Below are 15,538 nucleotides of genomic sequence, written 5' to 3' on the forward strand. Positions count from 1 at the left end.
AGACAAGGGACCCAGGTGCCCCCGGATCTTAGTGTCTAGGGGATCGTAGCATCTCTGGCTCGTTTCTTTCTTCCTCTCTGCTCCCTGTGTTCCTGTCACTCTGAATCATCATTGTCTCGCTTCCCCTTGCCCACTTGAATGTCTAAGTGGCACCTGAGGCTTGAGAAAACCAAACCCAGATGGGGGGGATTGGAACACCCCCTCCCCAGTGTGCTCTTTCCCCAGAGGTCCCCCGCCGCTGTACACCCACCACCAAACACTTACGAACCGTCCTGATGCCTCTTTTTCTCATCAGCAAAACGTGGCCACTCCACTGGTCTTTCTACTAAAATATATTTGACACGGGACATTGTATAAGTTTAAGACATACAATGTGTTGATTTGATACATTTATACATTGCAATGTGATTGTCATTGTAGCCTTAGCTAACATCTCTATCCCATCACATTATTTTTTTAAAAGATTTTATTTATTTATTTGACAGAGAGAGATCACAAGTAGGCAGAGAGAGAGGAGGAAAGGGAAGCAGGCTCCCTGCTGAGCAGAGAGCTCGATGCGGGGCTCCATCCCAGGACCCTGAGATCATGACCCGAGCCGAAGGCAGAGGCTTTAACCCACTGAGCCACCCAGGCGCCCCTCTATCCCATCACATTATTATCTTTTCTTTTTGTGGTGGGAATAATGAAGATCGAATCTCTTAGCGAGGTGCCTGGGGGACCCAGTCATTTAAGCCACCGACTCTTGGTTTTGGCTCGGGTCACAATCTGGGGGTGGTGAGATCGAGCCCTGCATCAGGCTTGGCTGAGTGTGGAGCCTGCTTAAGATCCTCTCTTCCTCTTCCCTCACCCTCTCCCTCTCTTAAAAAGAAGGGGAAAAAAAAAATCTCTCACAGTACGTTTGCTTGTTGTAATACGGTATAGTTGACCATAGTCACCAAGCTGTGATTAGCTTCCCAGCATTTCTTTGGTTACTAGTTACTAGTTACTAGTTTGTGCCCTAGACAACACCTCTCCAGTTCCAAACCCCCCGCCTGCCCCCAGCCTCCTGACCGAGGTAACTCTGTTAGACTCTCTGCTTTTATGGGTTCAGCTTTTCAGTTTGGCTTTCTTATCTGCACATACGAGTGAGATCATACAGCATGTGTCATTCTCTGTCTGACTTATCTCGCGGAGATGAGTGGAGAGAATGCCTTCGAGGTCCGCCCGTGTTGTTGCAAATGTCAGCATTGCCTTCTTTCTAATGACTGGGTAACATTCGTATAAATACGTGTGTGTGTGTAGATCACATCTCCGTTAGCCATTCATCTGTGGACGGACACTTTGGGGGTTTCCATGGCAACCCCGCCTTCGAGCCGGGGACGGGCTGCTCAGTTCTCTCCGTGGCTTGTACCCCATCACCTCCCAGCCGCACGGCCGCGGGAGCCTCCTCGCTGGCCTTCCCGCGCCTCCCCCCTCTCCCGCAGTCTACCCTCCGCACCACACCAAAGAGAGCTTCAGAAAACAAAACACACCTTGTCATTGCATTTGTAATAAAATCCAAACTCCTTCCCCTTCCAAGGCCACGTTCACCCTGTCCACGCGTGCACTAACACGCTCTCCATCAGCCACGGCTTCCTGGCACCTGCGCTCGGTCCCCTTGCCCCATGGAGGGGGATGGCACGCTTCCTGCTACTTTAGCCTCCAAGGCTCTCCCTTTGATTGGTAGCTGCCTGAGGTTTTCTTCACATCACTGAGTCTCAGGCTGGAAATCACTGCCTCTGGAAGGACCGCCCTGACCACCCCGCTCGCTCTTAGCCATTCCCTTTTTTTATTCCCGCCACCCCTGTCACCAGCTCCCATTCTTGCAGTATTCTGCTTCTCAGTGCTTCCCATCTGGCTTCTCCTATCTTCCATCCATTCCTCAGAATAAGGATAGAAGACACAGTATATCTGGTGCTTGGTCGTCTGTAACCAGAATATAAAATCCTGGAACTCTTCTAACGTGATGAAGAATTCTGAATTCCAAAAGGTAACCTGTGGATGGATGTTTACCAGCCTCGCAGAAATGGCTCCTTGTCCCCATGAATACAAATGAAGACGGGTTGCTCGACAGTTCCCTTCAAAGAAGCCACCGCGCCTGTAATCACGGTCACATTCTCTCTGCTCACTCTCTGATGCACACCCCTAAATTCACTCCATTAGACTTAATTATCCCCACCACGAGTGAGCGAAGACTTTAGAGCCATTTTGGAAACGGAATTAGCAAACTTGGAGGCTGGGTAACTTTCTCCAAGGTGTTTAGCTGTAATTGTTCTCCCGTTGAATAGAAACAAAAGTAGCATTTGCTTATCCATTTGCTGAATTTATATTGTATTTTGGGGAAGACGTGGTTTGACGGGTTTCTTCATTTTCCTGGATTCATGAATATCAACTCTCCCTAGACTGGCTGAACTCTTCCTCCCTTCTCCTGTGATGGGATTCCAAGTCCCGCCACATTTCTTTCTCTCTCTCTCTCACATGCACACACAAAAGAGCAAAAACCGGTGCCCAGCCTGACCGCTCCTTACCAGCAGTATCACAACACTGTGGCCAGATCCACTCCTCATCTTCTTCTTCTTTTTTTTTTTTAAAGATTTTATTTATTTATTTGACAGAGATCACAAGTAGGGAGAGAGGAGGAAGCAGGCTCCCTGCTGAGCAGAGAGCCCAACGCGGGGCTCGATCCCAGGACCCTGGGATCATGACCTGAGCCGAAGGCAGAGGCTTTAACCCACTGAGCCACCCAGGCGCCCCTCCGCTCCTCATCTTCTACCTGGATCGCTGGAGGACCCACTCGGCCCCCCCCCCCCCGCCCACTCAGCCGCCAGCACGCTCGTGCAGAGTCCCACCCCACTCCTCCCTCCCAGAGCCCTCACTGGCCCCTCCTCACATGCGGACCAAGTCCTCCCCATGCCCTACAAGACCCGAATGGATCTGGCCCCGGCCTTCCTTTCGGACATCCTCTTCAATTACTCCACTTCAGCCACGCCTGCCTCGTGGATATTTCTGGAACACCCCCGGTTCCACTTCTGCCTCAGTGCCTCTGTGTCTTCTGTTCCACCAACCCGGAACAGACTTGTAGCAAATAGCCACCTGGCTTGCCTCCCTCGCTTCATGAAAGCCTTTGCTCAAAGGCCGCCGCCTCTGAGAAGCCTTCCTTGATCACTCAATCCAAAATACCCACCCTCAAAAAAATAAAATAAAATCTCAGTCTCCGCCACCTCATCCCTTCGCCTTCATTTTTGGTCCATAACACCATCAGCTCATGACATTATAGGATCTATTTATTTGTCATTTCCGTACATTATATGTAAGAATGTGCCAGCAGGAGGATAGGAGCTCGGTAAGCAAAACCTGGTTTTAACACCTATAGCCAGATAGAGCTTGTCCCTCTGCAGAAAGTATCACCAAGTGGAGAGAAAATATTGGGGGACAAACCACCCAAAAGAGTGTTGTGAAACAGATGCCTAGGTAGGTAGGTAGGTAGGTAGACACAGTAGTGGGAATATCATATCAGTGATGCCAGACTCCCTGCTAATAAATCGCATTCGTTACATCCAGTCTGCATTACAGTAATCCAACATTTTTTAAAGATAATCCATTTTATTTACTTGGGTTTTTTAATTTTTTAAACATATAATGTATTATTTGTTTCAGAGGTACAGGTCTGTGATTCATCAGTCTTACACAATTCACAGTGCTCACCATAGCACACACTCCCCCAAATGTCCATCCCCCGCCACCCCTTCCCTCCCACCCTCCTCCCCTCCAGCAACCCTCAGTCTGTTTCCTGAGATTAAGGGTCTCTCATGGTTTGTCTCCCTCTCTGGTTTCATCTTGTTTCATTTTTCCCTCCCTTCCCCCGTGATCTTCTGTCTTGTTTCTCAAATTCCTCATATTGTTGAGATCATATGATAATTGTCCTTCTCTGATTGACTTATTTTGCCTAGCATAATACCCTCTAGTTCCATCCACGTCATTGCAAATGGCAAGATTTCTGGTTTGGATGGCTGCATAGTGTTCCATTGTATATGTATACCACATCTTCTTTATCCATTCATCTGTTGATGGACATCTAGGGTTCGCTCCATAATTTGGCTCTTATGGACATCACTGCTATAAACATCGGGGTCACGTGCCCCTTCTTTTCACAACATCTGTATCTGCATCTGTATCTTTGCGGTATAAATACCTGGTATAAATACCCAGTAGTGCGATTGCTGGGTTGTAGCATAGCTCTATTTTTAACTTTTTGAGGAACCTCCATGCTGTTTTCCAGAGTGGCTGCACTAGCTTGCATTCCCACCAACAGTGTAGGAGGGTTCCCCTTTCTCTGCATCCTCGCCAACATCTGTCATGTCCTGACTTGTTAATTTTAGCCTTTATGACTGGTGTGAGGTGGTATCTCATTGTGGTTTGAATTTGTATTTCCCTGATGCCTAGTGACGTGGAGCACTTTTCCATGTGTCTGTTGGCCATCCGGATGTCTTCTTCGCCGAAATGTCTGTTCATCTCTTCTGCCCATTTCTTGATTGGATTATTTGTTCTTTGGGTGTTGAGTTTGAGAAGTTCTTTATAGATTTTGGGTACTAGCCACAGATTTTTGTTCCCATTTTAGATATAAAGAAACTGAGTCTTGGTTGTCCCGAGGTGACCACTCTGGGAAGTGACAAAGCCTAAACGTGGACTGGCTTCATCTCAAAGACCGTGCACCGGGCACAGGTGCAGTCTAGCTGACAGCATTAGCTTCACGATCTCTCCTGTTGGGAGAAATCTGGGAGGAAAATCAAAAGCGCGTGTACAGTCATTTCAGCCACCACTGACTGCTGCATGCTCCCTAAATAGAAGGATTTTGTCTGTGGTTGCAAATGCCAATCCACTCCAGAGTCTCTTACTTTTAGGAGAGGGGAGTGCTGTAAAACATGAAAACTGAGATGTATCTATCATTGTCATGCTGCTAAGATCCTACTAATTATGGGTCTTTAGCATTTTTGGTCTTCCTGGTACTGGAGGCAAAAGAGTTGAAAAACTTCCAGAAGTTGTCATGCGCCTTGTTGAGCAGAAAGCTTTAGACTTCAAGCTTACCGATCAATCAACCAATCAATCAAGAGGCTTACAGGGCGTGATGAGTGGGGTTTTTGAGGTACTCCAGCAGAATTCACTTCATATATATTTAAAAGTGCCTACTATGTGCTGGGCACCAAGGATATGGAAATGGTCACACCAAGCCTCTGCTCTCAGGTAGATCAGACAGGATCCCCTGTACTAGACCCATTGGTAACACATCACTCCAAGAAGCGATGAGAGGCAGCCCTCTCTCAGTTAACACAGCCCAGGCTGGATCTGGGAGCTGTTTTATTGGTGTGCTTGGTGGGCCAGCATGGGCTCGAGCCAAAAGTTGAGTCCACTTCTCCTGCTCACCTGGCAGAAGTATTGCATTTCCCATTCTGGAAAACTTCTGCAAGCTTCAGCTTCCCTGCACATAAAACTGGGTTGGAGAAGGGCACCCAACACTGTTGTGCAAAGGATAGAATGAATAATGGTGCAAAGACCCATGCACAGGCCTGGCCTTTCGTAGACACTCAACATAGGGTGATGGCCTAAACCATCCTGTAGAAGGAAAGAAGGGAGGAAGGAAGGAAGGAAAAATTTCTGTGTCAGGGTTCAGGCAGACACGTGGAATGACCTCAGAATTGATCTGACATGCCTCCTTTGGCTACATGCTTACCGTAGAGGAAACTAACAAGAAGCCAAGTTCAGGAAGTCATTTAACCAGAAATGGAAGGCACTTCCTTGGAGGACCTCAAGATCTGGCTATCCTTTCCATTCAAGAAAGGTCCAATGTCCCTCATCCATTATCCCAACGCCGGCATCTCTCTTAATCATTCTTGCTCATCTAGACCCTTGGGGGATTATAACAAATTATCACACTATCTGTACAACTAGGATACTGCCCACAGACACCAAAATGTGAGCTTCACTTTGGCAAAAGGTAACAAGAAATTTTATGAGGTCGAACTCTTTCATCTGGAAACCCTCCCTCTAGAAAATATAAGGAAATATTCTGAAACACAGGCAGTTTTGCAGGCCATGTTATTTACAACATAGAGAACGGGAAACAGCCCAACTGTCCAGGAACAAGGCGCTGGTTAAACAAATGAGGGCACATTAATGTGATGAACAGTTACGCAGTCATTAAAATTATGTTTATGAGCATTTTTAATTTCATGGGGAAATACTTATTCAGCAATGACAAGCAAAATAATGAAGATGCAAAATCATATTACTTGTGTCCTCAACTGGGTAGGGGAAAGAAATGAAAATATACTGCAGGAAATTACTAGAGTGGCCAACACTTTGCGTTGTGCTTAAGAATGATTTTTTTTCTGCTTTGCAATCTTTTTCATTTTCCCAAAGCTTATACCATGACATGATGAAGACTTCCAGCTCCCCAACTCATTCCGTTCCCAGTACATGAAATTCTTCCCACTGGGTAGAATTCTGGGCTCCTGACCTTCTTCAAACTGAGATAAAGAGGTGTGCAGTGGGGAAGGCAGAGAAGACAGAGACCTGTGGAGGGCTGGGGAAAGCTGGATTTAAGCGAAGAGGTGGTCAGTCATTCCTGGGGAAAAGCTTTGTCTTAAAGTAGTTTCCCAAAGCCGACCTGGAAAGACCCTCACCTTTTCTTCTACCAGCACTAGAAGGATCTCCCTTCCTCCCTTCTTTCCATCCCCCCAAACCCAGCCAGGAAGAAATTGGGATCAACTTAAACACTGACATCTTGCCAAAAATGTTGAGAGGAAGAAGTGGGGAGATCAGGAAAATTAAAAAACCACAGACACGGTCAGGGAGAGGAAGAGGAGGAAAGAAGACCATCAAAGAAAATAAGAAACACTTTTATGGGAGCACCTGCGTGGCTCAGTGGGTTAAGTGTCTGCCTTCGGCTCAGGTCAGAATCCCGGGGTCCTGGGATCGAGTCCCGCATCGGGCTCCCTGCTCAGCGGGGGGCCTGCTTCTCCCACTGCCTGGTGCTCCCCTTCCTTTTGCTCTCTCTTCTTCTCTCTCTGACAAATAAATAAAATCTTAAAAAAAAAAAATAAAGAGGTGAACATCCTTTAACAATCCGAGAAGAATAAAAGACTGGAACGATTCGTCATGGCGTGAGACTTGGCAAGGCTTCCCTCTCCCCTGCTGGAGAACGGACGTCTCCTCCATCTAACCCATCCTCAGCCCTATGAGCGAGCATCGCTGTTGTGTTTTAAAGACACATCCAGATTAATTTGTTTGACAAATGAAAAGAGATGAGACGCATGTCGGGTCATAGAGACGGTTGTGTGGTCGCTGTCTTTATCAATCATCCCGGCTTCTCCTGAGACAATGCCAGGTTGATCCGTGGGTGCCTCTGATTCAGATGGCAAAGATGAAAACAAATCACCCTTGTGCCAAAGAGTTCACTTAGACAGATTGTGGTAGTGTCTACGGGGCCAGAAATGATCGGCGTCTTGCAAATTCAACACAAGAGCATCGCAGTTCATCCGTGTGACTGACTGTCTCGTTCCAAGGGTTGACATCTGGTACCCGAAGGGAAATAAGAACTGGGCTGTGGTGCAGCTTGGCTCGTGAGATCAGGTAGCCCAGGCTCTGCCAACTCACCTCCCATTGACCCATGCCCCCGGGGTCCTCCTCGCTCAGCACATTGGCTAAGAGATTCTGCTAATGAGCATGGGATTGATGCTGACCATTAACCATAATGATGACCATTAACTGTGAAGTTAATGATTACTAATACCCATCTGAAGCCCACGCTGGGCCTAATGGTGGACCTGTATTTCTATTTAATATTTGCACATTTTTTAAAAAGATTTTATTTATTTACTTGACAGAGATCACAAGTAGGCAGAGGAGACAGGCAGAGAGAGAGGAGGAAGCAGGTTCCCTGCTGAGCAGAGAGCCCGATGCAGGGCTCGATCCCAGGACCCTTAGATCATGACTTGAGCCGAAGGAAGAGGCTTTTAACCCACTGAGCCACCCAGGTGCCCCAATATTTGCACATCTTGAAATGGCTCTTAGCAGTCCCATTCTGAAGGTGAGGAATTCAAGATGGATGAGTTACATGACTTTTGCACCAGGTGGATTTTTTTTTTTTAAGATTTTACTTATTTATTTGAGAGAGAGAATGAAAGAGAGAGCATAAGAAGAGGGAGGCCAAGCAGGGAGCCCGATGCGGGACTCCATCCCGGGACTCCACGATCATGACCAGAGTGGAAGGCAGTCGCTTAACCAACTGAGCCACCCAGGTACCCACCAGGTGGGATTTGAAGGCGAATTTTGATCCTCTTGTCCAAGCCCACCTCATAGGCTGTCCTGCCGGTGGAGGCACAGGTGTGACACTAGGGACATCCCAGGGAGATGTTTTCCACATATTTTCTGTGTTTCCTAGAAGATTGCCCAGCAATTTGAGGAGAAAAAGCAGTGTTAAAATACAATGTCCAAAGAAACTGTGGACTATGGTACAAAGAAGAAAGTTCTAGCATCAGACACACCAGGAATTACATCCTTGCTCAGCCTCTTCCTTGCTGTGAGATCCCAAGCAAATCTCTGAACCTCTCTGACCTTTGGATTTCTCCAGGGTGAGTGAGAGATGGCCTGAGGATTGGACAGAGTCGTCTAAGAAAAGGACGTCGCTCAACATTTGACACAAGTGTTGGGAGACTGGCGGAGCTGTTCCCCCACAGAATGAGCGCCCAATGTCATGTGCTGTGGTCACAGTAACCACTGGCAAAAGTGCCAACCTCATGCCTTTCTCTCTCTCCGTCCAGGGGAGAGACTTTCTTGGAATCTTGCTACTCAAACTGCAGTCTTCGTGTGGCAGCATCGGCATCTCCTGGCTCAAGGAAGTAGCCTGGAGGGAAAGTGTGCCCAGGGGAGGTCTTCACATAGGATGGGCAGAGAAATCCTTTCTGGGCCCTTTGAGATGAGTTCCAGTGGAGGTGGAGGGTCTTGCAGACGGATAGAAGAGAATGTGCAAAGTCCCGTGGCAGGAACAGCTTCAGGTGTTCAAGGACCAGAAGAAAACGTGGTGTCTGGATTCCCTGGGAGTGAGCAGGGTTAAAGAGTGAGGTATGAGGAGTTTGGGAAGATAAGCAAGGATGAGATTAAGGTTGTTTCTCTCAGTCCTTGGGGGAGATTTCCAGAGTTAACAGGGTGGTCTGTCTCTCTCTCTGTCTGTCTCTTTCTCTGTCATACGTACACACACACGCTTTAAACACTTATACTGCACCTTGAAATTCTTCTAGGCACTTATTCTGGTACAAGCAAATAAGTATTAGAACGACTATCATTTAATATCCGTATACCTTGTCACCTGACCTGTAAGCTCCGTGAGGGCAGAGACCGTATCTGTGTTGTTCACCACTATTTGCTTCCCTCCCAGCAAAAGGCTAGACCACGGTAGGTGCACAGTTATTTTTAGGGGAGAAAGAAAAAGACAACGCCCAGTTTACAGTACATTTCCTCAGATGGTAGGTATTATTTTAAGATTCTTCACTACATTCCCTTTGCATTGTCTTTCTCCATTGTTATTTCAAGGATCTGGGCTCTATTACCCCCAAAATCGTAAGGGGATTTCTTTCACGTGAGTTATGCATACCTGGCTTAATGCAGCTACAGTTTTTTCTTCAATTGTTATGTCAGTGAGAATAACTCAGAGAAATCTGTGAATGTTTTGAGGAAAGCATAAAGGGCTCTGGTCTAGGGAAAAGCAGGCACGTGTTCCAGATGATTCATGGCGTATTTTCCGTCACCTTTTTTGAGATACAACTCTCATATACAAATGTGTACACGTTGTAAGGGTACAGTTTGTGTTTTTTTTAATTTTTTTAAATTCCAGTATAATGAACACACAGCGTTACGTTAGTGTCATGTGTACGATATTGTGATTCAACACTTACGTACATTACCGATGTTATCGGCATACGTGTACATGAAGTGTATGATCTAATAATAATTTGGACAAACACATACATGTATGCCATGTAAGGGCAAATACCAGTTAAAACCAAGAGGCTTAATTCTCCCTGTTAGAAATAAGGGAAGTGACTTCTCTCTAGTCCCTTTTCTTAGCGGATAAATTTTCTTTAGAAAGCTCGTAGGTTCAGGTTCTTTCTCGGACTCTGAATCGTGCGTAAATTGACTAAATAAGTCTCTCGCCAGCTTTAGGAAGCAGCGATGTCCTTCTCACAATCATGGGAACCACCTCTTTGAAATACCCATCATCAAGGAAGACGGTGCCTCCATCTCCCCATTTCTTGTGGGAGGGTAGGAGCCCGCCTCCAAGCGCACTTCTACCTTCTGTCATAAAGGCTCAGAATAAGAAGCTCATTTTTCCTCTGGATAAAGCCAATTAGCACACCCAGATGGCCACCTCAGTTACCAGTGAATCTAGGACAGACTGTGTGTGACAAACGGTGCTGTCAGGTCCTCTTAGTGGAGCGTAGTTACTTACCATTTACCTTGAGAACACGTAAGTCATAGGCTGTACCTGCTCAGCTGTAGAACACGGAGAGATGTTTTTGTTTGCATTCTCTTAACAGATTGTCCGTGATGTATATTGCCTTCTGGGTTAGTGGCTATTCAGTGATAAAATCGTGTTCTTTCTCTTCTGCCTGTGTGCAGAAGTGTTCTAGGTTGGGATCAGATTTTGATTTAAATTGTATTTCCCCAACAGTCACTCTTACCCTAATCAAAGTAGGCATATTTTCTCTGGGAAATTGCCTTGGGACCCTTTGAAGTGAATCCCCCTCCCCCAGAAAAGAGAAAAAGAGCAAAAAGGGGCATCTGGGTGGCTCAGTCGGTTGAGCCTCCAACTGTTGATTTTGGCTCAGGTCATGATCTCAGGGTTGTGAGATCGAACCCCACTTTGGACTCTGCACTCAGTGGGGAGTCTACTCTCTCCCTCTGCCCCTCCCTTGTACTCACATGCTCTTCCTTTCTCTCTCTCTCTCTGAAATAGTGCTTTTAGAAAAAGGAAAAAAAAAAAAAAGAAGAAAAAGAAAAGTAGTTTGACTTACTCCAGAACTTCTTATAATGGAATCATGCAGTATTTACTTTTCGATGTGATGTGTCTTCTACCCAGCGTGTTTTGGGGATCCAGCCATGTTACTGCGTGTACTTTGCACCTTTTAACTGTAGAGCGCTGCTCCAGAATTTGTTTCTGCATTCACCTGTTGACAGGTGTTTGGGGTTTTTTTTGACTATTATAAATAAGGCTGGTATGGACATTCCCGTAGAAGTCTGTTTGCAGGCTCACATTTTCACTTCTCCTGTAAAAATAGCTAAAGAAGGAATCGCCGAGTCTTACGACAGTGTATGTTGAACTGTTAAACGCAGTGACAAGTCCTTTCCAAAGTGGTTGCACCCATTTTACATTCCCACCAGAAGTATACGGTTGAGTTAGCGCTGTCCCACACGCTCACCAACACTTGGTGCGGTCAGTCTGTTTAATGCTTGACATTCCAGTAGGTCTGCATCTTGTGATTCTCATTTGCTTATTTCCACCAAGTAAGACAATTGGGCACCTTTTTATGTGTTTACTGACTATTTGTATATCTTCTTTAATGAAGTGTCTCTTCAAATCGCCTCCCTGTTTTTTAATTGGATTTTTGACCTCGTATTGAGTTGTAAGGATTCTTTTCCTATTCTGGACACAAATCCTTTATCAGAGATAGGCCCTGCCAGTATTTTCTCCTCTTTTTAATGGTCAGTGTTCTTTGTGTTCAGTCTTAAGAAATCTTTGCCTACCTCAAGGTCATAAAATTTTTTTTTCTCCTGTTTTCTTCTTAAAGGTTTATATTTTTAGCTTTTATATTCAGATCCGTGGTCTGTTTTAAATGAAATTTTGTGTACAATGTGAGGCAGAGATTGAGGTTCAAAATATCCTGCTTTTCCATCACCATTTCTTGAAAAAACATTCCCCCCCCAAGTGAATGATGTGGGTGCCTTTGTCCAAAATTGCTTATATACATGCAGGTTATTTTTGGACTCTATCTTTACACCAATACTGCACTGACTTGATTACTGTCATTTTATAATAAGTCTTGAAATCAAGTCTTATAATTCCTCTAATTTTACCCTTCTTTTTTCAAAAGTGTTTTGGCTATTCTAGGCCTTTTGCGCTCAAAAAAGCCTGCTTGGGTTTTGACTGAGATTATGTTGAATCTATAGATAAGTTTGGGGAGAACAAACATGATTTTATTAGGTATATATTGCTGTGCAACAAATCATCGCAAAACTTAAAAACAATGATACTCCTAATCCCACAGTTTGTGTGGGTCAGTAATCTGGCCGTGATCTAGCAGGGTCCTCCAGCTCAGAGTCCCCCACAAGGGCACAGCCACCTCCATGTTTAACCAAATCCATTCCCAAGTTCAGTCCATAGTTGTTGGCCAGATTCTGGTCCTCGCAAACTGTTGGACTGAGAACCTTATCCTTGCCGGCTGTTGGCTGGAGGCCACCCTCAGTTCCTGGCTGTGTGGGTCGTCCCCTGGGGAAGCTCACAACATGGCGGGTGATTTCATTAAAATAAACAAGAGAGAAAGGAGGTGAGTTAGAAGACATGGTTTTCTTTAACCTCACCTCAGAGTTACCATCGTATCACCTTTGCTGTATTCTGTTTGTTAGAAATAAGTCATTAAGTCCAGCCCATACTAAAGGAAGAGGATCACACTAGGCATATTTAACAGGATGTGGAGACCACCAGGATGCATCTTAGAAGTGAGTCACCATAGTAATGCTGAGTACACCAGTCCTCAAATGGGATCTCTCTCTTCTCCTCCTCCTCCCCCTCCTCCTCCTTCTGTTCTTCACAATGCTTATTACTTTTAACACTAAAGTTTTGCATATCTTTCATCGAATTTATCCCCAAGTATTTTATTGTTGATATTCCTGAAACTAACTTTTTTTTATTATGAAAAAATAATTATCCATTTAACCAAAGTCACAATAAAGACCTCAAAAACAAATACGTAAGGTCACATAGCTGTGAGCAAAACTTCGGTTTTTGGTTTTTTTTTAAAATATTAAGACTTTATTTTTTTGAGTTTTCATTTTAGTTCCAGTTAGTTAACACACAATATTACGTTAGATTAAACCAGTATTCTAAATTTCATTTTCTAATTCCTTATTATTAGTAAATAGAAGTAGAGATGATTTTTTAAAATATTTTATTTATTGGACAGAGAGAGATCACAAGTAGGCAGAGTGGCAGGCAGAGAGAGAACGGGGAAGCAGGCTCCCTGCTGAGCAGAGAGCCCGATGCGAGGCTCGATCCCAGGACCTTAGATCATAACCTGAGCTGAAGGCAGAGGCTTAACCCACTGAGCCACCCACGTGCCCCAGAAGTAGAGATCATTTTGTATATTGACCTTGAATTCTGTGTCCTCACTGAACTCATTTATTAATTCCAGAACTTTTTGTAGGATTTTCCACCTTGATGATCATGTCATCTGAAAGAAAAAACAATTTTTTTAACTTAATCTCTTTCAGATTTCTATATTTTTTGGTTTTGGTTTTGATGCCTTATTGCACTAATTCCTCCACCCAGTAAAATATTTAGTAGAACTGGTCAGATGCTCTTCTCTTGTTGCTCATATTAGAGGGGAAGGCATTTACTCTTTCACCATTAAATGTTGTGCTAATTGTCTTTCATAGATGTCCTTTAAACAAATAGATTATGTACCTTCCCTTCTGTTTCAAGTTTCCTGAGTGATTTTAATCATTAATGGGTTTCCAATCTGTTATAAAATCCATCTGGTACACTTTCAGTTTTGATTACCGTGTCTTTAATTCAGAATTTCTATTTTATTCTTTTATGTGATTTCCACTTGTCTTTTGGTATTCCATATCTGTTTACTCATGAAAGCTGTGTTTCCCCTCAAGACCTTGAACATACTGAAATCGATGCTTTATATTCTCTACACAGTATCCATCCTGTCTCAGTGCTGGTTTGTACTGACTACATTTTGTCTTGATTATGGTTCACATTTTCCCATTTCTTTGCATGCCTAATAATTTTATAGTGTATACTGGACATCAAAGAAGAAAAGCCTGGACACTTGGAATTCATTTCTCGCTCTCTAAGGAGCATCTCTTTTTGCTGACTAGTCACCTTGAGCACATGCAGTCTTGGGTTTATGCTCTAGAGGCACAGATCTATAAAAGCTTAAGATGTTTCTAGAGTCTCTCTAACATAAAAGGACCCAACTTCCAAATGTGGACTTCTCGGCAGATCTTGGGCAGGCTGGGTTTTTGTTCGGTCAGCTCAGGTCTAAAGTATACCATGCTCTGGGGGATATTCTTTATTGCTGAGGATTCAACTTCCTGGTTCGTTAGCTGGTGGGCCATGATGTCAAGAAGGTCTCTTCCTCTGGGCAGACCAGAATCCCAACATCTCCGAGGACTCCTTGACCTCCAGCACTCTGTTCTCCTCTCTGCCCAGGGCGTGAATCCTGGTAAATCTTGCATAGCTTTGTCCTCCACCCAAGATGGTCTTAGGAATCCCTGCACAGATTTCTGGAGTGTTCTCTGTGCGGCTGCCTCTCCTGCAGCCCTGAACTCTGATGTCTCCTCTTTGGCTCAGCAGCACCACTCCGCTCTCCAGGAACCAGCTCTGGACCACAGGCAACACTGCATGGAGTGAGATCATCACTTCCTGAGTTCATGCCTGCACTCAGGCATCCCGGACTTGGGATACTGATGCACCCAAGTGCGTGAAAGCAGTTGATTCATACATTTTGTTTTGTTCTATAGTGTTTATAGAAAGGGGAGCTAATCCAAGCTTGTTCCTCCTCTCAGGGCTGCATGTGGAATGATTAGTGACATTTTGATTCAGGGTGCAGGCAGTCTTCTCAAAGAAACCACTCCCTCTCTTTCTAAGATACGTTGAGCACTGGTGTTGTGGGTTGGAGGCCCCTGCTGGGATCTGGTATGTCAGGACCTGTCCGGATGGTCAGCTTGGGGTCTACTTGCTGGGGGGACGAGGTGTCCTCTGAGAAACAACTCACCCTGAGCAAACAGAGTACTAAGGCAGGGGTCCAGAGTTGGTGAGGGGAAATGAGTCTCTGTCATTCAAATCTCCTTCCATCCTAGCAACGGGGACAGATCTTGGCATCCTGGCAAGACAGAATGTAATCAGAGGGAATGACAACCAAAAAAATCATTTGTTGACATTTTTGCAAAATGTTGGTTTCAGCCATAATAATAATATTTATTTATTGCTTACTATATCCCAGACATACTTGAAAGGTCTTTCTGCGCATTAGCTCGTGTAATTCATACGATAACCTGATGACAAAGGCTCTGTTGCTCTCCCAGCTTTGCAGATGAGCTTATCCAAGGTAGTAAGAAAGTAAGTAATGCCCATAGTCCACCAGCCTCATTAGTAAAAGTACAGTCCATATGCCTCTGGCCACCTTGCTATGCCCCCGATCTCAGTACAGTATATACCAGGAAATTCCAAATGTAT

Source organism: Martes martes (assembly GCF_963455335.1).
Source record: "Martes martes genome assembly, chromosome: 18".
NCBI classification, from domain to species: domain Eukaryota; kingdom Metazoa; phylum Chordata; class Mammalia; order Carnivora; family Mustelidae; genus Martes; species Martes martes.